This window comes from Schistocerca gregaria, chromosome 2 (genome assembly GCF_023897955.1).
Source record: "Schistocerca gregaria isolate iqSchGreg1 chromosome 2, iqSchGreg1.2, whole genome shotgun sequence".
Classification (NCBI taxonomy): Eukaryota; Metazoa; Arthropoda; class Insecta; order Orthoptera; family Acrididae; genus Schistocerca; species Schistocerca gregaria.
In genome coordinates, this window is record NC_064921.1 from 1,017,124,746 (window position 1) to 1,017,143,353 (window position 18,608).

The window sequence follows — 18,608 nt, forward strand, 5'->3', positions numbered from 1 at the left end:
TCTGCCGTAGCACCCCTAACGAGATAGCGGCGTTTCCCGCAGTCGTGATTGCAAGTCATAGCAGCAAAAGCAATCACTTTCTTAGCAGCAGGGAGTGCGAGCCCAGCGGCAGCTCTACATGAAGGTACCAATAGCCCAGGAAGGCCGCCGACCGCGGGAATTCGCGCCGCCCCCATCCCGCCAGCCTACACGAGACTTTCCAGAGCACCCTGGACCACATCGAGGCACCCAGTGCACTGAAATAATAGTCATTCGCCACGTCAGATGGCTCGTTGGTCTAGGGGTATGATTCCTGCTTCGGGTGCAGGAGGTCCCGGGTTCAAATCCCGGACGAGCCCTAGCGTTTTGTGCAAACTGATCGCACATGAGTGGCTGAGTCGATGCAAAATGCTCGGCGGCAGTATCAAATGAATTTCATATTTGATGTGAGCAATTGACACTCTGATCCGACGTGTGAAGGCGATTACGAAGGTTTTTGGGTACAGATGGAAGCAGATGCATGTTACTATGTCTTGTTTTTAATGATGAAAAAGTGTTTCCGCCCGGGATCGAACCGGGGACCTTCTGCGTGTTAGGCAGACGTGATAACCGCTACACCACGGAAACTACTTGTGTGCGCCATACCTTAGAGACAACTCGTGCTGATGTTGACATCGTAACTAAAAAATTAAATAAATGCGCTTCTTGCATAACAAAGGTACATGCAGAAGATCCTCACATGACGTGGCTCACTGGAGTACAATGCGACACAGGCAAGAAAATACTGTTCCCGCCAGGGATCGAACCGGGGACCTTCTGCGTGTAAAGCAGACGTGATAACCGCTACACTACGGAAACTGCGGACGGGAGGAGTCCATCCCCGTTCACTCGAAATTACCTCAGCCTCTCTCCCGTCCGCGAATGCACACGCGACGGTTCTTTTGACAGCCTGGAAACCATTACAGCCGAGGGCTCAAGAAGTCTTCGGGGTGCTCGAGAGGGTGTCTGCCGTAGCACCCCTAACGAGATAGCGGCGTTTCCCGCAGTCGTGATTGCAAGTCATAGCAGCAAAAGCAATCACTTTCTTAGCAGCAGGGAGTGCGAGCCCAGCGGCAGCTCTACATGAAGGTACCAATAGCCCAGGAAGGCCGCCGACCGCGGGAATTCGCGCCGCCCCCATCCCGCCAGCCTACACGAAACTTTCCAGAGCACCCTGGACCACATCGAGGCACCCAGTGCACTGAAATAATAGTCATTCGCCATGTCAGATGGCTCGTTGGTCTAGGGGTATGATTCCTGCTTCGGGTGCAGGAGGTCCCGGGTTCAAATCCCGGACGAGCCCTAGCGTTTTGTGCAAACTGATCGCACATGAGTGGCTGAGTCGATGCAAAATGCTCGGCGGCAGTATCAAATGAATTTCATATTTGATGTGAGCAATTGACACTCTGATCCGACGTGTGAAGGCGATTACGAAGGTTTTTGGGTACAGATGGAAGCAGATGCATGTTACTATGTCTTGTTTTTAATGATGAAAAAGTGTTTCCGCCCGGGATCGAACCGGGGACCTTCTGCGTGTTAGGCAGACGTGATAACCGCTACACCACGGAAACTACTTGTGTGCGCCATACCTTAGAGACAACTCGTGCTGATGTTGACATCGTAACTAAAAAATTAAATAAATGCGCTTCTTGCATAACAAAGGTACATGCAGAAGATCCTCACATGACGTGGCTCACTGGAGTACAATGCGACACAGGCAAGAAAATACTGTTCCCGCCCGGGATCGAACCGGGGACCTTCTGCGTGTAAAGCAGACGTGATAACCGCTACACTACGGAAACTGCGGACGGGAGGAGTCCATCCCCGTTCACTCGAAATTACCTCAGCCTCTCTCCCGTCCGCGAATGCACACGCGACGGTTCTTTTGACAGCCTGGAAACCATTACAGCCGAGGGCTCAAGAAGTCTTCGGGGTGCTCGAGAGGGTGTCTGCCGTAGCACCCCTAACGAGATAGCGGCGTTTCCCGCAGTCGTGATTGCAAGTCATAGCAGCAAAAGCAATCACTTTCTTAGCAGCAGGGAGTGCGAGCCCAGCGGCAGCTCTACATGAAGGTACCAATAGCCCAGGAAGGCCGCCGACCGCGGGAATTCGCGCCGCCCCCATCCCGCCAGCCTACACGAAACTTTCCAGAGCACCCTGGACCACATCGAGGCACCCAGTGCACTGAAATAATAGTCATTCGCCATGTCAGATGGCTCGTTGGTCTAGGGGTATGATTCCTGCTTCGGGTGCAGGAGGTCCCGGGTTCAAATCCCGGACGAGCCCTAGCGTTTTGTGCAAACTGATCGCACATGAGTGGCTGAGTCGATGCAAAATGCTCGGCGGCAGTATCAAATGAATTTCATATTTGATGTGAGCAATTGACACTCTGATCCGACGTGTGAAGGCGATTACGAAGGTTTTTGGGTACAGATGGAAGCAGATGCATGTTACTATGTCTTGTTTTTAATGATGAAAAAGTGTTTCCGCCCGGGATCGAACCGGGGACCTTCTGCGTGTTAGGCAGACGTGATAACCGCTACACCACGGAAACTACTTGTGTGCGCCATACCTTAGAGACAACTCGTGCTGATGTTGACATCGTAACTAAAAAATTAAATAAATGCGCTTCTTGCATAACAAAGGTACATGCAGAAGATCCTCACATGACGTGGCTCACTGGAGTACAATGCGACACAGGCAAGAAAATACTGTTCCCGCCCGGGATCGAACCGGGGACCTTCTGCGTGTAAAGCAGACGTGATAACCGCTACACTACGGAAACTGCGGACGGGAGGAGTCCATCCCCGTTCACTCGAAATTACCTCAGCCTCTCTCCCGTCCGCGAATGCACACGCGACGGTTCTTTTGACAGCCTGGAAACCATTACAGCCGAGGGCTCAAGAAGTCTTCGGGGTGCTCGAGAGGGTGTCTGCCGTAGCACCCCTAACGAGATAGCGGCGTTTCCCGCAGTCGTGATTGCAAGTCATAGCAGCAAAAGCAATCACTTTCTTAGCAGCAGGGAGTGCGAGCCCAGCGGCAGCTCTACATGAAGGTACCAATAGCCCAGGAAGGCCGCCGACCGCGGGAATTCGCGCCGCCCCCATCCCGCCAGCCTACACGAAACTTTCCAGAGCACCCTGGACCACATCGAGGCACCCAGTGCACTGAAATAATAGTCATTCGCCACGTCAGATGGTTCGTTGGTCTAGGGGTATGATTCCTGCTTCGGGTGCAGGAGGTCCCGGGTTCAAATCCCGGACGAGCCCTAGCGTTTTGTGCAAACTGATCGCACATGAGTGGCTGAGTCGATGCAAAATGCTCGGCGGCAGTATCAAATGAATTTCATATTTGATGTGAGCAATTGACACTCTGATCCGACGTGTGAAGGCGATTACGAAGGTTTTTGGGTACAGATGGAAGCAGATGCATGTTACTATGTCTTGTTTTTAATGATGAAAAAGTGTTTCCGCCCGGGATCGAACCGGGGACCTTCTGCGTGTTAGGCAGACGTGATAACCGCTACACCACGGAAACTACTTGTGTGCGCCATACCTTAGAGACAACTCGTGCTGATGTTGACATCGTAACTAAAAAATTAAATAAATGCGCTTCTTGCATAACAAAGGTACATGCAGAAGATCCTCACATGACGTGGCTGACTGGAGTACAATGCGACACAGGCAAGAAAATACTGTTCCCGCCCGGGATCGAAGCGGGGACCTTCTGCGTGTAAAGCAGACGTGATAACCGCTACACTACGGAAACTGCGGACGGGAGGAGTCCATCCCCGTTCACTCGAAATTACCTCAGCCTCTCTCCCGTCCGCGAATGCACACGCGACGGTTCTTTTGACAGCCTGGAAACCATTACAGCCGAGGGCTCAAGAAGTCTTCGGGGTGCTCGAGAGGGTGTCTGCCGTAGCACCCCTAACGAGATAGCGGCGTTTCCCGCAGTCGTGATTGCAAGTCATAGCAGCAAAAGCAATCACTTTCTTAGCAGCAGGGAGTGCGAGCCCAGCGGCAGCTCTACATGAAGGTACCAATAGCCCAGGAAGGCCGCCGACCGCGGGAATTCGCGCCGCCCCCATCCCGCCAGCCTACACGAGACTTTCCAGAGCACCCTGGACCACATCGAGGCACCCAGTGCACTGAAATAATAGTCATTCGCCATGTCAGATGGTTCGTTGGTCTAGGGGTATGATTCCTGCTTCGGGTGCAGGAGGTCCCGGGTTCAAATCCCGGACGAGCCCTAGCGTTTTGTGCAAACTGATCGCACATGAGTGGCTGAGTCGATGCAAAATGCTCGGCGGCAGTATCAAATGAATTTCATATTTGATGTGAGCAATTGACACTCTGATCCGACGTGTGAAGGCGATTACGAAGGTTTTTGGGTACAGATGGAAGCAGATGCATGTTACTATGTCTTGTTTTTAATGATGAAAAAGTGTTTCCGCCCGGGATCGAACCGGGGACCTTCTGCGTGTTAGGCAGACGTGATAACCGCTACACCACGGAAACTACTTGTGTGCGCCATACCTTAGAGACAACTCGTGCTGATGTTGACATCGTAACTAAAAAATTAAATAAATGCGCTTCTTGCATAACAAAGGTACATGCAGAAGATCCTCACATGACGTGGCTGACTGGAGTACAATGCGACACAGGCAAGAAAATACTGTTCCCGCCCGGGATCGAAGCGGGGACCTTCTGCGTGTAAAGCAGACGTGATAACCGCTACACTACGGAAACTGCGGACGGGAGGAGTCCATCCCCGTTCACTCGAAATTACCTCAGCCTCTCTCCCGTCCGCGAATGCACACGCGACGGTTCTTTTGACAGCCTGGAAACCATTACAGCCGAGGGCTCAAGAAGTCTTCGGGGTGCTCGAGAGGGTGTCTGCCGTAGCACCCCTAACGAGATAGCGGCGTTTCCCGCAGTCGTGATTGCAAGTCATAGCAGCAAAAGCAATCACTTTCTTAGCAGCAGGGAGTGCGAGCCCAGCGGCAGCTCTACATGAAGGTACCAATAGCCCAGGAAGGCCGCCGACCGCGGGAATTCGCGCCGCCCCCATCCCGCCAGCCTACACGAGACTTTCCAGAGCACCCTGGACCACATCGAGGCACCCAGTGCACTGAAATAATAGTCATTCGCCATGTCAGATGGCTCGTTGGTCTAGGGGTATGATTCCTGCTTCGGGTGCAGGAGGTCCCGGGTTCAAATCCCGGACGAGCCCTAGCGTTTTGTGCAAACTGATCGCACATGAGTGGCTGAGTCGATGCAAAATGCTCGGCGGCAGTATCAAATGAATTTCATATTTGATGTGAGCAATTGACACTCTGATCCGACGTGTGAAGGCGATTACGAAGGTTTTTGGGTACAGATGGAAGCAGATGCATGTTACTATGTCTTGTTTTTAATGATGAAAAAGTGTTTCCGCCCGGGATCGAACCGGGGACCTTCTGCGTGTTAGGCAGACGTGATAACCGCTACACCACGGAAACTACTTGTGTGCGCCATACCTTAGAGACAACTCGTGCTGATGTTGACATCGTAACTAAAAAATTAAATAAATGCGCTTCTTGCATAACAAAGGTACATGCAGAAGATCCTCACATGACGTGGCTCACTGGAGTACAATGCGACACAGGCAAGAAAATACTGTTCCCGCCCGGGATCGAACCGGGGACCTTTTGCGTGTAAAGCAGACGTGATAACCGCTACACTACAGAAACTGCGGACGGGAGGAGTCCATCTCCGTTCACTCGAAATTACCTCAGCCTCTCTCCCGTCCGCGAATGCACACGCGACGGTTCTTTTGACAGCCTGGAAACCATTACAGCCGAGGGCTCAAGAAGTCTTCGGGGTGCTCGAGAGGGTGTCTGCCGTAGCACCCCTAACGAGATAGCGGCGTTTCCCGCAGTCGTGATTGCAAGTCATAGCAGCAAAAGCAATCACTTTCTTAGCAGCAGGGAGTGCGAGCCCAGCGGCAGCTCTACATGAAGGTACCAATAGCCCAGGAAGGCCGCCGACCGCGGGAATTCGCGCCGCCCCCATCCCGCCAGCCTACACGAGACTTTCCAGAGCACCCTGGACCACATCGAGGCACCCAGTGCACTGAAATAATAGTCATTCGCCACGTCAGATGGCTCGTTGGTCTAGGGGTATGATTCCTGCTTCGGGTGCAGGAGGTCCCGGGTTCAAATCCCGGACGAGCCCTAGCGTTTTGTGCAAACTGATCGCACATGAGTGGCTGAGTCGATGCAAAATGCTCGGCGGCAGTATCAAATGAATTTCATATTTGATGTGAGCAATTGACACTCTGATCCGACGTGTGCAGGCGATTACGAAGGTTTTTGGGTACAGATGGAAGCAGATGCATGTTACTATGTCTTGTTTTTAATGATGAAAAAGTGTTTCCGCCCGGGATCGAACCGGGGACCTTCTGCGTGTTAGGCAGACGTGATAACCGCTACACCACGGAAACTACTTGTGTGCGCCATACCTTAGAGACAACTCGTGCTGATGTTGACATCGTAACTAAAAAATTAAATAAATGCGCTTCTTGCATAACAAAGGTACATGCAGAAGATCCTCACATGACGTGGCTCACTGGAGTACAATGCGACACAGGCAAGAAAATACTGTTCCCGCCAGGGATCGAACCGGGGACCTTCTGCGTGTAAAGCAGACGTGATAACCGCTACACTACGGAAACTGCGGACGGGAGGAGTCCATCCCCGTTCACTCGAAATTACCTCAGCCTCTCTCCCGTCCGCGAATGCACACGCGACGGTTCTTTTGACAGCCTGGAAACCATTACAGCCGAGGGCTCAAGAAGTCTTCGGGGTGCTCGAGAGGGTGTCTGCCGTAGCACCCCTAACGAGATAGCGGCGTTTCCCGCAGTCGTGATTGCAAGTCATAGCAGCAAAAGCAATCACTTTCTTAGCAGCAGGGAGTGCGAGCCCAGCGGCAGCTCTACATGAAGGTACCAATAGCCCAGGAAGGCCGCCGACCGCGGGAATTCGCGCCGCCCCCATCCCGCCAGCCTACACGAAACTTTCCAGAGCACCCTGGACCACATCGAGGCACCCAGTGCACTGAAATAATAGTCATTCGCCATGTCAGATGGCTCGTTGGTCTAGGGGTATGATTCCTGCTTCGGGTGCAGGAGGTCCCGGGTTCAAATCCCGGACGAGCCCTAGCGTTTTGTGCAAACTGATCGCACATGAGTGGCTGAGTCGATGCAAAATGCTCGGCGGCAGTATCAAATGAATTTCATATTTGATGTGAGCAATTGACACTCTGATCCGACGTGTGAAGGCGATTACGAAGGTTTTTGGGTACAGATGGAAGCAGATGCATGTTACTATGTCTTGTTTTTAATGATGAAAAAGTGTTTCCGCCCGGGATCGAACCGGGGACCTTCTGCGTGTTAGGCAGACGTGATAACCGCTACACCACGGAAACTACTTGTGTGCGCCATACCTTAGAGACAACTCGTGCTGATGTTGACATCGTAACTAAAAAATTAAATAAATGCGCTTCTTGCATAACAAAGGTACATGCAGAAGATCCTCACATGACGTGGCTCACTGGAGTACAATGCGACACAGGCAAGAAAATACTGTTCCCGCCCGGGATCGAACCGGGGACCTTCTGCGTGTAAAGCAGACGTGATAACCGCTACACTACGGAAACTGCGGACGGGAGGAGTCCATCCCCGTTCACTCGAAATTACCTCAGCCTCTCTCCCGTCCGCGAATGCACACGCGACGGTTCTTTTGACAGCCTGGAAACCATTACAGCCGAGGGCTCAAGAAGTCTTCGGGGTGCTCGAGAGGGTGTCTGCCGTAGCACCCCTAACGAGATAGCGGCGTTTCCCGCAGTCGTGATTGCAAGTCATAGCAGCAAAAGCAATCACTTTCTTAGCAGCAGGGAGTGCGAGCCCAGCGGCAGCTCTACATGAAGGTACCAATAGCCCAGGAAGGCCGCCGACCGCGGGAATTCGCGCCGCCCCCATCCCGCCAGCCTACACGAAACTTTCCAGAGCACCCTGGACCACATCGAGGCACCCAGTGCACTGAAATAATAGTCATTCGCCATGTCAGATGGCTCGTTGGTCTAGGGGTATGATTCCTGCTTCGGGTGCAGGAGGTCCCGGGTTCAAATCCCGGACGAGCCCTAGCGTTTTGTGCAAACTGATCGCACATGAGTGGCTGAGTCGATGCAAAATGCTCGGCGGCAGTATCAAATGAATTTCATATTTGATGTGAGCAATTGACACTCTGATCCGACGTGTGAAGGCGATTACGAAGGTTTTTGGGTACAGATGGAAGCAGATGCATGTTAGTATGTCTTGTTTTTAATGATGAAAAAGTGTTTCCGCCCGGGATCGAACCGGGGACCTTCTGCGTGTTAGGCAGACGTGATAACCGCTACACCACGGAAACTACTTGTGTGCGCCATACCTTAGAGACAACTCGTGCTGATGTTGACATCGTAACTAAAAAATTAAATAAATGCGCTTCTTGCATAACAAAGGTACATGCAGAAGATCCTCACATGACGTGGCTCACTGGAGTACAATGCGACACAGGCAAGAAAATACTGTTCCCGCCCGGGATCGAACCGGGGACCTTCTGCGTGTAAAGCAGACGTGATAACCGCTACACTACGGAAACTGCGGACGGGAGGAGTCCATCCCCGTTCACTCGAAATTACCTCAGCCTCTCTCCCGTCCGCGAATGCACACGCGACGGTTCTTTTGACAGCCTGGAAACCATTACAGCCGAGGGCTCAAGAAGTCTTCGGGGTGCTCGAGAGGGTGTCTGCCGTAGCACCCCTAACGAGATAGCGGCGTTTCCCGCAGTCGTGATTGCAAGTCATAGCAGCAAAAGCAATCACTTTCTTAGCAGCAGGGAGTGCGAGCCCAGCGGCAGCTCTACATGAAGGTACCAATAGCCCAGGAAGGCCGCCGACCGCGGGAATTCGCGCCGCCCCCATCCCGCCAGCCTACACGAAACTTTCCAGAGCACCCTGGACCACATCGAGGCACACAGTGCACTGAAATAATAGTCATTCGCCACGTCAGATGGTTCGTTGGTCTAGGGGTATGATTCCTGCTTCGGGTGCAGGAGGTCCCGGGTTCAAATCCCGGACGAGCCCTAGCGTTTTGTGCAAACTGATCGCACATGAGTGGCTGAGTCGATGCAAAATGCTCGGCGGCAGTATCAAATGAATTTCATATTTGATGTGAGCAATTGACACTCTGATCCGACGTGTGAAGGCGATTACGAAGGTTTTTGGGTACAGATGGAAGCAGATGCATGTTACTATGTCTTGTTTTTAATGATGAAAAAGTGTTTCCGCCCGGGATCGAACCGGGGACCTTCTGCGTGTTAGGCAGACGTGATAACCGCTACACCACGGAAACTACTTGTGTGCGCCATACCTTAGAGACAACTCGTGCTGATGTTGACATCGTAACTAAAAAATTAAATAAATGCGCTTCTTGCATAACAAAGGTACATGCAGAAGATCCTCACATGACGTGGCTGACTGGAGTACAATGCGACACAGGCAAGAAAATACTGTTCCCGCCCGGGATCGAAGCGGGGACCTTCTGCGTGTAAAGCAGACGTGATAACCGCTACACTACGGAAACTGCGGACGGGAGGAGTCCATCCCCGTTCACTCGAAATTACCTCAGCCTCTCTCCCGTCCGCGAATGCACACGCGACGGTTCTTTTGACAGCCTGGAAACCATTACAGCCGAGGGCTCAAGAAGTCTTCGGGGTGCTCGAGAGGGTGTCTGCCGTAGCACCCCTAACGAGATAGCGGCGTTTCCCGCAGTCGTGATTGCAAGTCATAGCAGCAAAAGCAATCACTTTCTTAGCAGCAGGGAGTGCGAGCCCAGCGGCAGCTCTACATGAAGGTACCAATAGCCCAGGAAGGCCGCCGACCGCGGGAATTCGCGCCGCCCCCATCCCGCCAGCCTACACGAGACTTTCCAGAGCACCCTGGACCACATCGAGGCACCCAGTGCACTGAAATAATAGTCATTCGCCACGTCAGATGGTTCGTTGGTCTAGGGGTATGATTCCTGCTTCGGGTGCAGGAGGTCCCGGGTTCAAATCCCGGACGAGCCCTAGCGTTTTGTGCAAACTGATCGCACATGAGTGGCTGAGTCGATGCAAAATGCTCGGCGGCAGTATCAAATGAATTTCATATTTGATGTGAGCAATTGACACTCTGATCCGACGTGTGAAGGCGATTACGAAGGTTTTTGGGTACAGATGGAAGCAGATGCATGTTACTATGTCTTGTTTTTAATGATGAAAAAGTGTTTCCGCCCGGGATCGAACCGGGGACCTTCTGCGTGTTAGGCAGACGTGATAACCGCTACACCACGGAAACTACTTGTGTGCGCCATACCTTAGAGACAACTCGTGCTGATGTTGACATCGTAACTAAAAAATTAAATAAATGCGCTTCTTGCATAACAAAGGTACATGCAGAAGATCCTCACATGACGTGGCTGACTGGAGTACAATGCGACACAGGCAAGAAAATACTGTTCCCGCCCGGGATCGAAGCGGGGACCTTCTGCGTGTAAAGCAGACGTGATAACCGCTACACTACGGAAACTGCGGACGGGAGGAGTCCATCCCCGTTCACTCGAAATTACCTCAGCCTCTCTCCCGTCCGCGAATGCACACGCGACGGTTCTTTTGACAGCCTGGAAACCATTACAGCCGAGGGCTCAAGAAGTCTTCGGGGTGCTCGAGAGGGTGTCTGCCGTAGCACCCCTAACGAGATAGCGGCGTTTCCCGCAGTCGTGATTGCAAGTCATAGCAGCAAAAGCAATCACTTTCTTAGCAGCAGGGAGTGCGAGCCCAGCGGCAGCTCTACATGAAGGTACCAATAGCCCAGGAAGGCCGCCGACCGCGGGAATTCGCGCCGCCCCCATCCCGCCAGCCTACACGAGACTTTCCAGAGCACCCTGGACCACATCGAGGCACCCAGTGCACTGAAATAATAGTCATTCGCCATGTCAGATGGCTCGTTGGTCTAGGGGTATGATTCCTGCTTCGGGTGCAGGAGGTCCCGGGTTCAAATCCCGGACGAGCCCTAGCGTTTTGTGCAAACTGATCGCACATGAGTGGCTGAGTCGATGCAAAATGCTCGGCGGCAGTATCAAATGAATTTCATATTTGATGTGAGCAATTGACACTCTGATCCGACGTGTGAAGGCGATTACGAAGGTTTTTGGGTACAGATGGAAGCAGATGCATGTTACTATGTCTTGTTTTTAATGATGAAAAAGTGTTTCCGCCCGGGATCGAACCGGGGACCTTCTGCGTGTTAGGCAGACGTGATAACCGCTACACCACGGAAACTACTTGTGTGCGCCATACCTTAGAGACAACTCGTGCTGATGTTGACATCGTAACTAAAAAATTAAATAAATGCGCTTCTTGCATAACAAAGGTACATGCAGAAGATCCTCACATGACGTGGCTCACTGGAGTACAATGCGACACAGGCAAGAAAATACTGTTCCCGCCCGGGATCGAACCGGGGACCTTTTGCGTGTAAAGCAGACGTGATAACCGCTACACTACAGAAACTGCGGACGGGAGGAGTCCATCTCCGTTCACTCGAAATTACCTCAGCCTCTCTCCCGTCCGCGAATGCACACGCGACGGTTCTTTTGACAGCCTGGAAACCATTACAGCCGAGGGCTCAAGAAGTCTTCGGGGTGCTCGAGAGGGTGTCTGCCGTAGCACCCCTAACGAGATAGCGGCGTTTCCCGCAGTCGTGATTGCAAGTCATAGCAGCAAAAGCAATCACTTTCTTAGCAGCAGGGAGTGCGAGCCCAGCGGCAGCTCTACATGAAGGTACCAATAGCCCAGGAAGGCCGCCGACCGCGGGAATTCGCGCCGCCCCCATCCCGCCAGCCTACACGAGACTTTCCAGAGCACCCTGGACCACATCGAGGCACCCAGTGCACTGAAATAATAGTCATTCGCCATGTCAGATGGCTCGTTGGTCTAGGGGTATGATTCCTGCTTCGGGTGCAGGAGGTCCCGGGTTCAAATCCCGGACGAGCCCTAGCGTTTTGTGCAAACTGATCGCACATGAGTGGCTGAGTCGATGCAAAATGCTCGGCGGCAGTATCAAATGAATTTCATATTTGATGTGAGCAATTGACACTCTGATCCGACGTGTGAAGGCGATTACGAAGGTTTTTGGGTACAGATGGAAGCAGATGCATGTTACTATGTCTTGTTTTTAATGATGAAAAAGTGTTTCCGCCCGGGATCGAACCGGGGACCTTCTGCGTGTTAGGCAGACGTGATAACCGCTACACCACGGAAACTACTTGTGTGCGCCATACCTTAGAGACAACTCGTGCTGATGTTGACATCGTAACTAAAAAATTAAATAAATGCGCTTCTTGCATAACAAAGGTACATGCAGAAGATCCTCACATGACGTGGCTCACTGGAGTACAATGCGACACAGGCAAGAAAATACTGTTCCCGCCCGGGATCGAACCGGGGACCTTCTGCGTGTAAAGCAGACGTGATAACCGCTACACTACGGAAACTGCGGACGGGAGGAGTCCATCCCCGTTCACTCGAAATTACCTCAGCCTCTCTCCCGTCCGCGAATGCACACGCGACGGTTCTTTTGACAGCCTGGAAACCATTACAGCCGAGGGCTCAAGAAGTCTTCGGGGTGCTCGAGAGGGTGTCTGCCGTAGCACCCCTAACGAGATAGCGGCGTTTCCCGCAGTCGTGATTGCAAGTCATAGCAGCAAAAGCAATCACTTTCTTAGCAGCAGGGAGTGCGAGCCCAGCGGCAGCTCTACATGAAGGTACCAATAGCCCAGGAAGGCCGCCGACCGCGGGAATTCGCGCCGCCCCCATCCCGCCAGCCTACACGAGACTTTCCAGAGCACCCTGGACCACATCGAGGCACCCAGTGCACTGAAATAATAGTCATTCGCCACGTCAGATGGCTCGTTGGTCTAGGGGTATGATTCCTGCTTCGGGTGCAGGAGGTCCCGGGTTCAAATCCCGGACGAGCCCTAGCGTTTTGTGCAAACTGATCGCACATGAGTGGCTGAGTCGATGCAAAATGCTCGGCGGCAGTATCAAATGAATTTCATATTTGATGTGAGCAATTGACACTCTGATCCGACGTGTGAAGGCGATTACGAAGGTTTTTGGGTACAGATGGAAGCAGATGCATGTTACTATGTCTTGTTTTTAATGATGAAAAAGTGTTTCCGCCCGGGATCGAACCGGGGACCTTCTGCGTGTTAGGCAGACGTGATAACCGCTACACCACGGAAACTACTTGTGTGCGCCATACCTTAGAGACAACTCGTGCTGATGTTGACATCGTAACTAAAAAATTAAATAAATGCGCTTCTTGCATAACAAAGGTACATGCAGAAGATCCTCACATGACGTGGCTCACTGGAGTACAATGCGACACAGGCAAGAAAATACTGTTCCCGCCCGGGATCGAACCGGGGACCTTCTGCGTGTAAAGCAGACGTGACAACCGCTACACTACGGAAACTGCGGACGGGAGGAGTCCATCCCCGTTCACTCGAAATTACCTCAGCCTCTCTCCCGTCCGCGAATGCACACGCGACGGTTCTTTTGACAGCCTGGAAACCATTACAGCCGAGGGCTCAAGAAGTCTTCGGGGTGCTCGAGAGGGTGTCTGCCGTAGCACCCCTAACGAGATAGCGGCGTTTCCCGCAGTCGTGATTGCAAGTCATAGCAGCAAAAGCAATCACTTTCTTAGCAGCAGGGAGTGCGATCCCAGCGGCAGCTCTACATGAAGGTACCAATAGCCCAGGAAGGCCGCCGACCGCGGGAATTCGCGCCGCCCCCATCCCGCCAGCCTACACGAGACTTTCCAGAGCACCCTGGACCACATCGAGGCACCCAGTGCACTGAAATAATAGTCATTCGCCATGTCAGATGGCTCGTTGGTCTAGGGGTATGATTCCTGCTTCGGGTGCAGGAGGTCCCGGGTTCAAATCCCGGACGAGCCCTAGCGTTTTGTGCAAACTGATCGCACATGAGTGGCTGAGTCGATGCAAAATGCTCGGCGGCAGTATCAAATGAATTTCATATTTGATGTGAGCAATTGACACTCTGATCCGACGTGTGAAGGCGATTACGAAGGTTTTTGGGTACAGATGGAAGCAGATGCATGTTACTATGTCTTGTTTTTAATGATGAAAAAGTGTTTCCGCCCGGGATCGAACCGGGGACCTTCTGCGTGTTAGGCAGACGTGATAACCGCTACACCACGGAAACTACTTGTGTGCGCCATACCTTAGAGACAACTCGTGCTGATGTTGACATCGTAACTAAAAAATTAAATAAATGCGCTTCTTGCATAACAAAGGTACATGCAGAAGATCCTCACATGACGTGGCTCACTGGAGTACAATGCGACACAGGCAAGAAAATACTGTTCCCGCCCGGGATCGAACCGGGGACCTTCTGCGTGTAAAGCAGACGTGATAACCGCTACACTACGGAAACTGCGGACGGGAGGAGTCCATCCCCGTTCACTCGAAATTACCTCAGCCTCTCTCCCGTCCGCGAATGCACACGCGACGGTTCTTTTGACAGCCTGGAAACCATTACAGCCGAGGGCTCAAGAAGTCTTCGGGGTGCTCGAGAGGGTGTCTGCCGTAGCACCCCTAACGAGATAGCGGCGTTTCCCGCAGTCGTGATTGCAAGTCATAGCAGCAAAAGCAATCACTTTCTTAGCAGCAGGGAGTGCGAGCCCAGCGGCAGCTCTACATGAAGGTACCAATAGCCCAGGAAGGCCGCCGACCGCGGGAATTCGCGCCGCCCCCATCCCGCCAGCCTACACGAGACTTTCCAGAGCACCCTGGACCACATCGAGGCACCCAGTGCACTGAAATAATAGTCATTCGCCATGTCAGATGGCTCGTTGGTCTAGGGGTATGATTCCTGCTTCGGGTGCAGGAGGTCCCGGGTTCAAATCCCGGACGAGCCCTAGCGTTTTGTGCAAACTGATCGCACATGAGTGGCTGAGTCGATGCAAAATGCTCGGCGGCAGTATCAAATGAATTTCATATTTGATGTGAGCAATTGACACTCTGATCCGACGTGTGAAGGCGATTACGAAGGTTTTTGGGTACAGATGGAAGCAGATGCATGTTACTATGTCTTGTTTTTAATGATGAAAAAGTGTTTCCGCCCGGGATCGAACCGGGGACCTTCTGCGTGTTAGGCAGACGTGATAACCGCTACACCACGGAAACTACTTGTGTGCGCCATACCTTAGAGACAACTCGTGCTGATGTTGACATCGTAACTAAAAAATTAAATAAATGCGCTTCTTGCATAACAAAGGTACATGCAGAAGATCCTCACATGACGTGGCTCACTGGAGTACAATGCGACACAGGCAAGAAAATACTGTTCCCGCCCGGGATCGAACCGGGGACCTTCTGCGTGTAAAGCAGACGTGATAACCGCTACACTACGGAAACTGCGGACGGGAGGAGTCCATCCCCGTTCACTCGAAATTACCTCAGCCTCTCTCCCGTCCGCGAATGCACACGCGACGGTTCTTTTGACAGCCTGGAAACCATTACAGCCGAGGGCTCAAGAAGTCTTCGGGGTGCTCGAGAGTGTGTCTGCCGTAGCACCCCTAACGAGATAGCGGCGTTTCCCGCAGTCGTGATTGCAAGTCATAGCAGCAAAAGCAATCACTTTCTTAGCAGCAGGGAGTGCGAGCCCAGCGGCAGCTCTACATGAAGGTACCAATAGCCCAGGAAGGCCGCCGACCGCGGGAATTCGCGCCGCCCCCATCCCGCCAGCCTACACGAGACTTTCCAGAGCACCCTGGACCACATCGAGGCACCCAGTGCACTGAAATAATAGTCATTCGCCACGTCAGATGGCTCGTTGGTCTAGGGGTATGATTCCTGCTTCGGGTGCAGGAGGTCCCGGGTTCAAATCCCGGACGAGCCCTAGCGTTTTGTGCAAACTGATCGCACATGAGTGGCTGAGTCGATGCAAAATGCTCGGCGGCAGTATCAAATGAATTTCATATTTGATGTGAGCAATTGACACTCTGATCCGACGTGTGAAGGCGATTACGAAGGTTTTTGGGTACAGATGGAAGCAGATGCATGTTACTATGTCTTGTTTTTAATGATGAAAAAGTGTTTCCGCCCGGGATCGAACCGGGGACCTTCTGCGTGTTAGGCAGACGTGATAACCGCTACACCACGGAAACTACTTGTGTGCGCCATACCTTAGAGACAACTCGTGCTGATGTTGACATCGTAACTAAAAAATTAAATAAATGCGCTTCTTGCATAACAAAGGTACATGCAGAAGATCCTCACATGACGTGGCTCACTGGAGTACAATGCGACACAGGCAAGAAAATACTGTTCCCGCCCGGGATCGAACCGGGGACCTTTTGCGTGTAAAGCAGACGTGATAACCGCTACACTACGGAAACTGCGGACGGGAGGAGTCCATCCCCGTTCACTCGAAATTACCTCAGCCTCTCTCCCGTCCGCGAATGCACACGCGACGGTTCTTTTGACAGCCTGGAAACCATTACAGCCGAGGGCTCAAGAAGTCTTCGGGGTGCTCGAGAGGGTGTCTGCCGTAGCACCCCTAACGAGATAGCGGCGTTTCCCGCAGTCGTGATTGCAAGTCATAGCAGCAAAAGCAATCACTTTCTTAGCAGCAGGGAGTGCGAGCCCAGCGGCAGCTCTACATGAAGGTACCAATAGCCCAGGAAGGCCGCCGACCGCGGGAATTCGCGCCGCCCCCATCCCGCCAGCCTACACGAGACTTTCCAGAGCACCCTGGACCACATCGAGGCACCCAGTGCACTGAAATAATAGTCATTCGCCATGTCAGATGGCTCGTTGGTCTAGGGGTATGATTCCTGCTTCGGGTGCAGGAGGTCCCGGGTTCAAATCCCGGACGAGCCCTAGCGTTTTGTGCAAACTGATCGCACATGAGTGGCTGAGTCGATGCAAAATGCTCGGCGGCAGTATCAAATGAATTTCATATTTGATGTGAGCAATTGACACTCTGATCCGACGTGTGAAGGCGATTACGAAGGTTTTTGGGTACAGATGGAAGCAGATGCATGTTACTATGTCTTGTTTTTAATGATGAAAAAGTGTTTCCGCCCGGGATCGAACCGGGGACCTTCTGCGTGTTAGGCAGACGTGATAACCGCTACACCACGGAAACTACTTGTGTGCGCCATACCTTAGAGACAACTCGTGCTGATGTTGACATCGTAACTAAAAAATTAAATAAATGCGCTTCTTGCATAACAAAGGTACATGCAGAAGATCCTCACATGACGTGGCTCACTGGAGTACAATGCGACACAGGCAAGAAAATACTGTTCCCGCCCGGGATCGAACCGGGGACCTTCTGCGTGTAAAGCAGACGTGATAACCGCTACACTACGGAAACTGCGGACGGGAGGAGTCCATCCCCGTTCACTCGAAATTACCTCAGCCTCTCTCCCGTCCGCGAATGCACACGCGACGGTTCTTTTGACAGCCTGGAAACCATTACAGCCGAGGGCTCAAGAAGTCTTCGGGGTGCTCGAGAGGGTGTCTGCCGTAGCACCCCTAACGAGATAGCGGCGTTTCCCGCAGTCGTGATTGCAAGTCATAGCAGCAAAAGCAATCACTTTCTTAGCAGCAGGGAGTGCGAGCCCAGCGGCAGCTCTACATGAAGGTACCAATAGCCCAGGAAGGCCGCCGACCGCGGGAATTCGCGCCGCCCCCATCCCGCCAGCCTACACGAAACTTTCCAGAGCACCCTGGACCACATCGAGGCACCCAGTGCACTGAAATAATAGTCATTCGCCATGTCAGATGGCTCGTTGGTCTAGGGGTATGATTCCTGCTTCGGGTGCAGGAGGTCCCGGGTTCAAATCCCGGACGAGCCCTAGCGTTTTGTGCAAACTGATCGCACATGAGTGGCTGAGTCGATGCAAAATGCTCGGCGGCAGTATCAAATGAATTTCATATTTGATGTGAGCAATTGACACTCTGATCCGACGTGTGAAGGCGATTACGAAGGTTTTTGGGTACAGATGGAAGCAGATGCATGTTACTATGTCTTGTTTTTAATGATGAAAAAGTGTTTCCGCCCGGGATCGAACCGGGGACCTTCTGCGTGTTAGGCAGACGTGATAACCGCTACACCACGGAAACTACTTGTGTGCGCCATACCTTAGAGACAACTCGTGCTGATGTTGACATCGTAACTAAAATATTAAATAAATGCGCTTCTTGCATAACAAAGGTACATGCAGAAGATCCTCACATGACGTGGCTCACTGGAGTACAATGCGACACAGGCAAGAAAATACTGTTCCCGCCCGGGATCGAACCGGGGACCTTCTGCGTGTAAAGCAGACGTGATAACCGCTACACTACGGAAACTGCGGACGGGAGGAGTCCATCCCCGTTCACTCGAAATTACCTCAGCCTCTCTCCCGTCCGCGAATGCACACGCGACG

General features: G+C 52.4%; 57 non-coding genes across 57 annotated transcripts; 19 read left to right on the forward strand and 38 right to left on the reverse strand.

Moving 5' to 3' along the window:
- The first annotated feature begins 266 nt into the window (after positions 1–266).
- Positions 267–338, forward strand: Trnap-cgg (transfer RNA proline (anticodon CGG)). The gene has a single exon. It is a non-coding gene; the product is annotated as a tRNA-Pro (tRNA).
- A 195-nt stretch (positions 339–533) lies between these two features.
- Trnav-aac (transfer RNA valine (anticodon AAC)) lies at positions 534–606 on the reverse strand. The gene has a single exon. It is a non-coding gene; the product is annotated as a tRNA-Val (tRNA).
- A 158-nt stretch (positions 607–764) lies between these two features.
- On the reverse strand, positions 765–837 carry Trnav-uac (transfer RNA valine (anticodon UAC)). Its single transcript has one exon. It is a non-coding gene; the product is annotated as a tRNA-Val (tRNA).
- Positions 838–1,249: 412 nt separating this feature from the next.
- Positions 1,250–1,321, forward strand: Trnap-cgg (transfer RNA proline (anticodon CGG)). Its single transcript has one exon. It is a non-coding gene; the product is annotated as a tRNA-Pro (tRNA).
- A 195-nt stretch (positions 1,322–1,516) lies between these two features.
- Trnav-aac (transfer RNA valine (anticodon AAC)) lies at positions 1,517–1,589 on the reverse strand. The gene has a single exon. It is a non-coding gene; the product is annotated as a tRNA-Val (tRNA).
- A 158-nt stretch (positions 1,590–1,747) lies between these two features.
- Trnav-uac (transfer RNA valine (anticodon UAC)) lies at positions 1,748–1,820 on the reverse strand. Its single transcript has one exon. It is a non-coding gene; the product is annotated as a tRNA-Val (tRNA).
- A 412-nt stretch (positions 1,821–2,232) lies between these two features.
- On the forward strand, positions 2,233–2,304 carry Trnap-cgg (transfer RNA proline (anticodon CGG)). Its single transcript has one exon. It is a non-coding gene; the product is annotated as a tRNA-Pro (tRNA).
- Positions 2,305–2,499: 195 nt separating this feature from the next.
- Trnav-aac (transfer RNA valine (anticodon AAC)) lies at positions 2,500–2,572 on the reverse strand. Its single transcript has one exon. It is a non-coding gene; the product is annotated as a tRNA-Val (tRNA).
- Positions 2,573–2,730: 158 nt separating this feature from the next.
- On the reverse strand, positions 2,731–2,803 carry Trnav-uac (transfer RNA valine (anticodon UAC)). Its single transcript has one exon. It is a non-coding gene; the product is annotated as a tRNA-Val (tRNA).
- A 412-nt stretch (positions 2,804–3,215) lies between these two features.
- On the forward strand, positions 3,216–3,287 carry Trnap-cgg (transfer RNA proline (anticodon CGG)). The gene has a single exon. It is a non-coding gene; the product is annotated as a tRNA-Pro (tRNA).
- Positions 3,288–3,482: 195 nt separating this feature from the next.
- On the reverse strand, positions 3,483–3,555 carry Trnav-aac (transfer RNA valine (anticodon AAC)). Its single transcript has one exon. It is a non-coding gene; the product is annotated as a tRNA-Val (tRNA).
- Positions 3,556–3,713: 158 nt separating this feature from the next.
- On the reverse strand, positions 3,714–3,786 carry Trnav-uac (transfer RNA valine (anticodon UAC)). The gene has a single exon. It is a non-coding gene; the product is annotated as a tRNA-Val (tRNA).
- A 412-nt stretch (positions 3,787–4,198) lies between these two features.
- On the forward strand, positions 4,199–4,270 carry Trnap-cgg (transfer RNA proline (anticodon CGG)). Its single transcript has one exon. It is a non-coding gene; the product is annotated as a tRNA-Pro (tRNA).
- Positions 4,271–4,465: 195 nt separating this feature from the next.
- Trnav-aac (transfer RNA valine (anticodon AAC)) lies at positions 4,466–4,538 on the reverse strand. The gene has a single exon. It is a non-coding gene; the product is annotated as a tRNA-Val (tRNA).
- Positions 4,539–4,696: 158 nt separating this feature from the next.
- On the reverse strand, positions 4,697–4,769 carry Trnav-uac (transfer RNA valine (anticodon UAC)). Its single transcript has one exon. It is a non-coding gene; the product is annotated as a tRNA-Val (tRNA).
- Positions 4,770–5,181: 412 nt separating this feature from the next.
- Trnap-cgg (transfer RNA proline (anticodon CGG)) lies at positions 5,182–5,253 on the forward strand. Its single transcript has one exon. It is a non-coding gene; the product is annotated as a tRNA-Pro (tRNA).
- Positions 5,254–5,448: 195 nt separating this feature from the next.
- Positions 5,449–5,521, reverse strand: Trnav-aac (transfer RNA valine (anticodon AAC)). The gene has a single exon. It is a non-coding gene; the product is annotated as a tRNA-Val (tRNA).
- A 158-nt stretch (positions 5,522–5,679) lies between these two features.
- On the reverse strand, positions 5,680–5,752 carry Trnav-uac (transfer RNA valine (anticodon UAC)). Its single transcript has one exon. It is a non-coding gene; the product is annotated as a tRNA-Val (tRNA).
- Positions 5,753–6,164: 412 nt separating this feature from the next.
- Trnap-cgg (transfer RNA proline (anticodon CGG)) lies at positions 6,165–6,236 on the forward strand. Its single transcript has one exon. It is a non-coding gene; the product is annotated as a tRNA-Pro (tRNA).
- Positions 6,237–6,431: 195 nt separating this feature from the next.
- On the reverse strand, positions 6,432–6,504 carry Trnav-aac (transfer RNA valine (anticodon AAC)). The gene has a single exon. It is a non-coding gene; the product is annotated as a tRNA-Val (tRNA).
- Positions 6,505–6,662: 158 nt separating this feature from the next.
- Positions 6,663–6,735, reverse strand: Trnav-uac (transfer RNA valine (anticodon UAC)). Its single transcript has one exon. It is a non-coding gene; the product is annotated as a tRNA-Val (tRNA).
- A 412-nt stretch (positions 6,736–7,147) lies between these two features.
- On the forward strand, positions 7,148–7,219 carry Trnap-cgg (transfer RNA proline (anticodon CGG)). The gene has a single exon. It is a non-coding gene; the product is annotated as a tRNA-Pro (tRNA).
- Positions 7,220–7,414: 195 nt separating this feature from the next.
- On the reverse strand, positions 7,415–7,487 carry Trnav-aac (transfer RNA valine (anticodon AAC)). The gene has a single exon. It is a non-coding gene; the product is annotated as a tRNA-Val (tRNA).
- Positions 7,488–7,645: 158 nt separating this feature from the next.
- Trnav-uac (transfer RNA valine (anticodon UAC)) lies at positions 7,646–7,718 on the reverse strand. The gene has a single exon. It is a non-coding gene; the product is annotated as a tRNA-Val (tRNA).
- Positions 7,719–8,130: 412 nt separating this feature from the next.
- Positions 8,131–8,202, forward strand: Trnap-cgg (transfer RNA proline (anticodon CGG)). The gene has a single exon. It is a non-coding gene; the product is annotated as a tRNA-Pro (tRNA).
- A 195-nt stretch (positions 8,203–8,397) lies between these two features.
- On the reverse strand, positions 8,398–8,470 carry Trnav-aac (transfer RNA valine (anticodon AAC)). The gene has a single exon. It is a non-coding gene; the product is annotated as a tRNA-Val (tRNA).
- Positions 8,471–8,628: 158 nt separating this feature from the next.
- Trnav-uac (transfer RNA valine (anticodon UAC)) lies at positions 8,629–8,701 on the reverse strand. The gene has a single exon. It is a non-coding gene; the product is annotated as a tRNA-Val (tRNA).
- Positions 8,702–9,113: 412 nt separating this feature from the next.
- Positions 9,114–9,185, forward strand: Trnap-cgg (transfer RNA proline (anticodon CGG)). Its single transcript has one exon. It is a non-coding gene; the product is annotated as a tRNA-Pro (tRNA).
- Positions 9,186–9,380: 195 nt separating this feature from the next.
- Trnav-aac (transfer RNA valine (anticodon AAC)) lies at positions 9,381–9,453 on the reverse strand. Its single transcript has one exon. It is a non-coding gene; the product is annotated as a tRNA-Val (tRNA).
- Positions 9,454–9,611: 158 nt separating this feature from the next.
- On the reverse strand, positions 9,612–9,684 carry Trnav-uac (transfer RNA valine (anticodon UAC)). Its single transcript has one exon. It is a non-coding gene; the product is annotated as a tRNA-Val (tRNA).
- Positions 9,685–10,096: 412 nt separating this feature from the next.
- Trnap-cgg (transfer RNA proline (anticodon CGG)) lies at positions 10,097–10,168 on the forward strand. Its single transcript has one exon. It is a non-coding gene; the product is annotated as a tRNA-Pro (tRNA).
- A 195-nt stretch (positions 10,169–10,363) lies between these two features.
- Trnav-aac (transfer RNA valine (anticodon AAC)) lies at positions 10,364–10,436 on the reverse strand. The gene has a single exon. It is a non-coding gene; the product is annotated as a tRNA-Val (tRNA).
- A 158-nt stretch (positions 10,437–10,594) lies between these two features.
- Positions 10,595–10,667, reverse strand: Trnav-uac (transfer RNA valine (anticodon UAC)). The gene has a single exon. It is a non-coding gene; the product is annotated as a tRNA-Val (tRNA).
- Positions 10,668–11,079: 412 nt separating this feature from the next.
- On the forward strand, positions 11,080–11,151 carry Trnap-cgg (transfer RNA proline (anticodon CGG)). Its single transcript has one exon. It is a non-coding gene; the product is annotated as a tRNA-Pro (tRNA).
- Positions 11,152–11,346: 195 nt separating this feature from the next.
- On the reverse strand, positions 11,347–11,419 carry Trnav-aac (transfer RNA valine (anticodon AAC)). The gene has a single exon. It is a non-coding gene; the product is annotated as a tRNA-Val (tRNA).
- A 158-nt stretch (positions 11,420–11,577) lies between these two features.
- Trnav-uac (transfer RNA valine (anticodon UAC)) lies at positions 11,578–11,650 on the reverse strand. Its single transcript has one exon. It is a non-coding gene; the product is annotated as a tRNA-Val (tRNA).
- Positions 11,651–12,062: 412 nt separating this feature from the next.
- On the forward strand, positions 12,063–12,134 carry Trnap-cgg (transfer RNA proline (anticodon CGG)). The gene has a single exon. It is a non-coding gene; the product is annotated as a tRNA-Pro (tRNA).
- Positions 12,135–12,329: 195 nt separating this feature from the next.
- On the reverse strand, positions 12,330–12,402 carry Trnav-aac (transfer RNA valine (anticodon AAC)). Its single transcript has one exon. It is a non-coding gene; the product is annotated as a tRNA-Val (tRNA).
- A 158-nt stretch (positions 12,403–12,560) lies between these two features.
- Positions 12,561–12,633, reverse strand: Trnav-uac (transfer RNA valine (anticodon UAC)). The gene has a single exon. It is a non-coding gene; the product is annotated as a tRNA-Val (tRNA).
- Positions 12,634–13,045: 412 nt separating this feature from the next.
- Trnap-cgg (transfer RNA proline (anticodon CGG)) lies at positions 13,046–13,117 on the forward strand. Its single transcript has one exon. It is a non-coding gene; the product is annotated as a tRNA-Pro (tRNA).
- Positions 13,118–13,312: 195 nt separating this feature from the next.
- On the reverse strand, positions 13,313–13,385 carry Trnav-aac (transfer RNA valine (anticodon AAC)). The gene has a single exon. It is a non-coding gene; the product is annotated as a tRNA-Val (tRNA).
- Positions 13,386–13,543: 158 nt separating this feature from the next.
- Trnav-uac (transfer RNA valine (anticodon UAC)) lies at positions 13,544–13,616 on the reverse strand. The gene has a single exon. It is a non-coding gene; the product is annotated as a tRNA-Val (tRNA).
- A 412-nt stretch (positions 13,617–14,028) lies between these two features.
- Trnap-cgg (transfer RNA proline (anticodon CGG)) lies at positions 14,029–14,100 on the forward strand. Its single transcript has one exon. It is a non-coding gene; the product is annotated as a tRNA-Pro (tRNA).
- A 195-nt stretch (positions 14,101–14,295) lies between these two features.
- Trnav-aac (transfer RNA valine (anticodon AAC)) lies at positions 14,296–14,368 on the reverse strand. The gene has a single exon. It is a non-coding gene; the product is annotated as a tRNA-Val (tRNA).
- A 158-nt stretch (positions 14,369–14,526) lies between these two features.
- On the reverse strand, positions 14,527–14,599 carry Trnav-uac (transfer RNA valine (anticodon UAC)). Its single transcript has one exon. It is a non-coding gene; the product is annotated as a tRNA-Val (tRNA).
- A 412-nt stretch (positions 14,600–15,011) lies between these two features.
- On the forward strand, positions 15,012–15,083 carry Trnap-cgg (transfer RNA proline (anticodon CGG)). The gene has a single exon. It is a non-coding gene; the product is annotated as a tRNA-Pro (tRNA).
- Positions 15,084–15,278: 195 nt separating this feature from the next.
- On the reverse strand, positions 15,279–15,351 carry Trnav-aac (transfer RNA valine (anticodon AAC)). The gene has a single exon. It is a non-coding gene; the product is annotated as a tRNA-Val (tRNA).
- Positions 15,352–15,509: 158 nt separating this feature from the next.
- Positions 15,510–15,582, reverse strand: Trnav-uac (transfer RNA valine (anticodon UAC)). Its single transcript has one exon. It is a non-coding gene; the product is annotated as a tRNA-Val (tRNA).
- A 412-nt stretch (positions 15,583–15,994) lies between these two features.
- On the forward strand, positions 15,995–16,066 carry Trnap-cgg (transfer RNA proline (anticodon CGG)). Its single transcript has one exon. It is a non-coding gene; the product is annotated as a tRNA-Pro (tRNA).
- A 195-nt stretch (positions 16,067–16,261) lies between these two features.
- On the reverse strand, positions 16,262–16,334 carry Trnav-aac (transfer RNA valine (anticodon AAC)). The gene has a single exon. It is a non-coding gene; the product is annotated as a tRNA-Val (tRNA).
- Positions 16,335–16,492: 158 nt separating this feature from the next.
- Positions 16,493–16,565, reverse strand: Trnav-uac (transfer RNA valine (anticodon UAC)). Its single transcript has one exon. It is a non-coding gene; the product is annotated as a tRNA-Val (tRNA).
- Positions 16,566–16,977: 412 nt separating this feature from the next.
- Positions 16,978–17,049, forward strand: Trnap-cgg (transfer RNA proline (anticodon CGG)). Its single transcript has one exon. It is a non-coding gene; the product is annotated as a tRNA-Pro (tRNA).
- A 195-nt stretch (positions 17,050–17,244) lies between these two features.
- On the reverse strand, positions 17,245–17,317 carry Trnav-aac (transfer RNA valine (anticodon AAC)). Its single transcript has one exon. It is a non-coding gene; the product is annotated as a tRNA-Val (tRNA).
- Positions 17,318–17,475: 158 nt separating this feature from the next.
- Trnav-uac (transfer RNA valine (anticodon UAC)) lies at positions 17,476–17,548 on the reverse strand. The gene has a single exon. It is a non-coding gene; the product is annotated as a tRNA-Val (tRNA).
- Positions 17,549–17,960: 412 nt separating this feature from the next.
- On the forward strand, positions 17,961–18,032 carry Trnap-cgg (transfer RNA proline (anticodon CGG)). Its single transcript has one exon. It is a non-coding gene; the product is annotated as a tRNA-Pro (tRNA).
- Positions 18,033–18,227: 195 nt separating this feature from the next.
- On the reverse strand, positions 18,228–18,300 carry Trnav-aac (transfer RNA valine (anticodon AAC)). Its single transcript has one exon. It is a non-coding gene; the product is annotated as a tRNA-Val (tRNA).
- A 158-nt stretch (positions 18,301–18,458) lies between these two features.
- Trnav-uac (transfer RNA valine (anticodon UAC)) lies at positions 18,459–18,531 on the reverse strand. The gene has a single exon. It is a non-coding gene; the product is annotated as a tRNA-Val (tRNA).
- Positions 18,532–18,608: the final 77 nt, after the last annotated feature.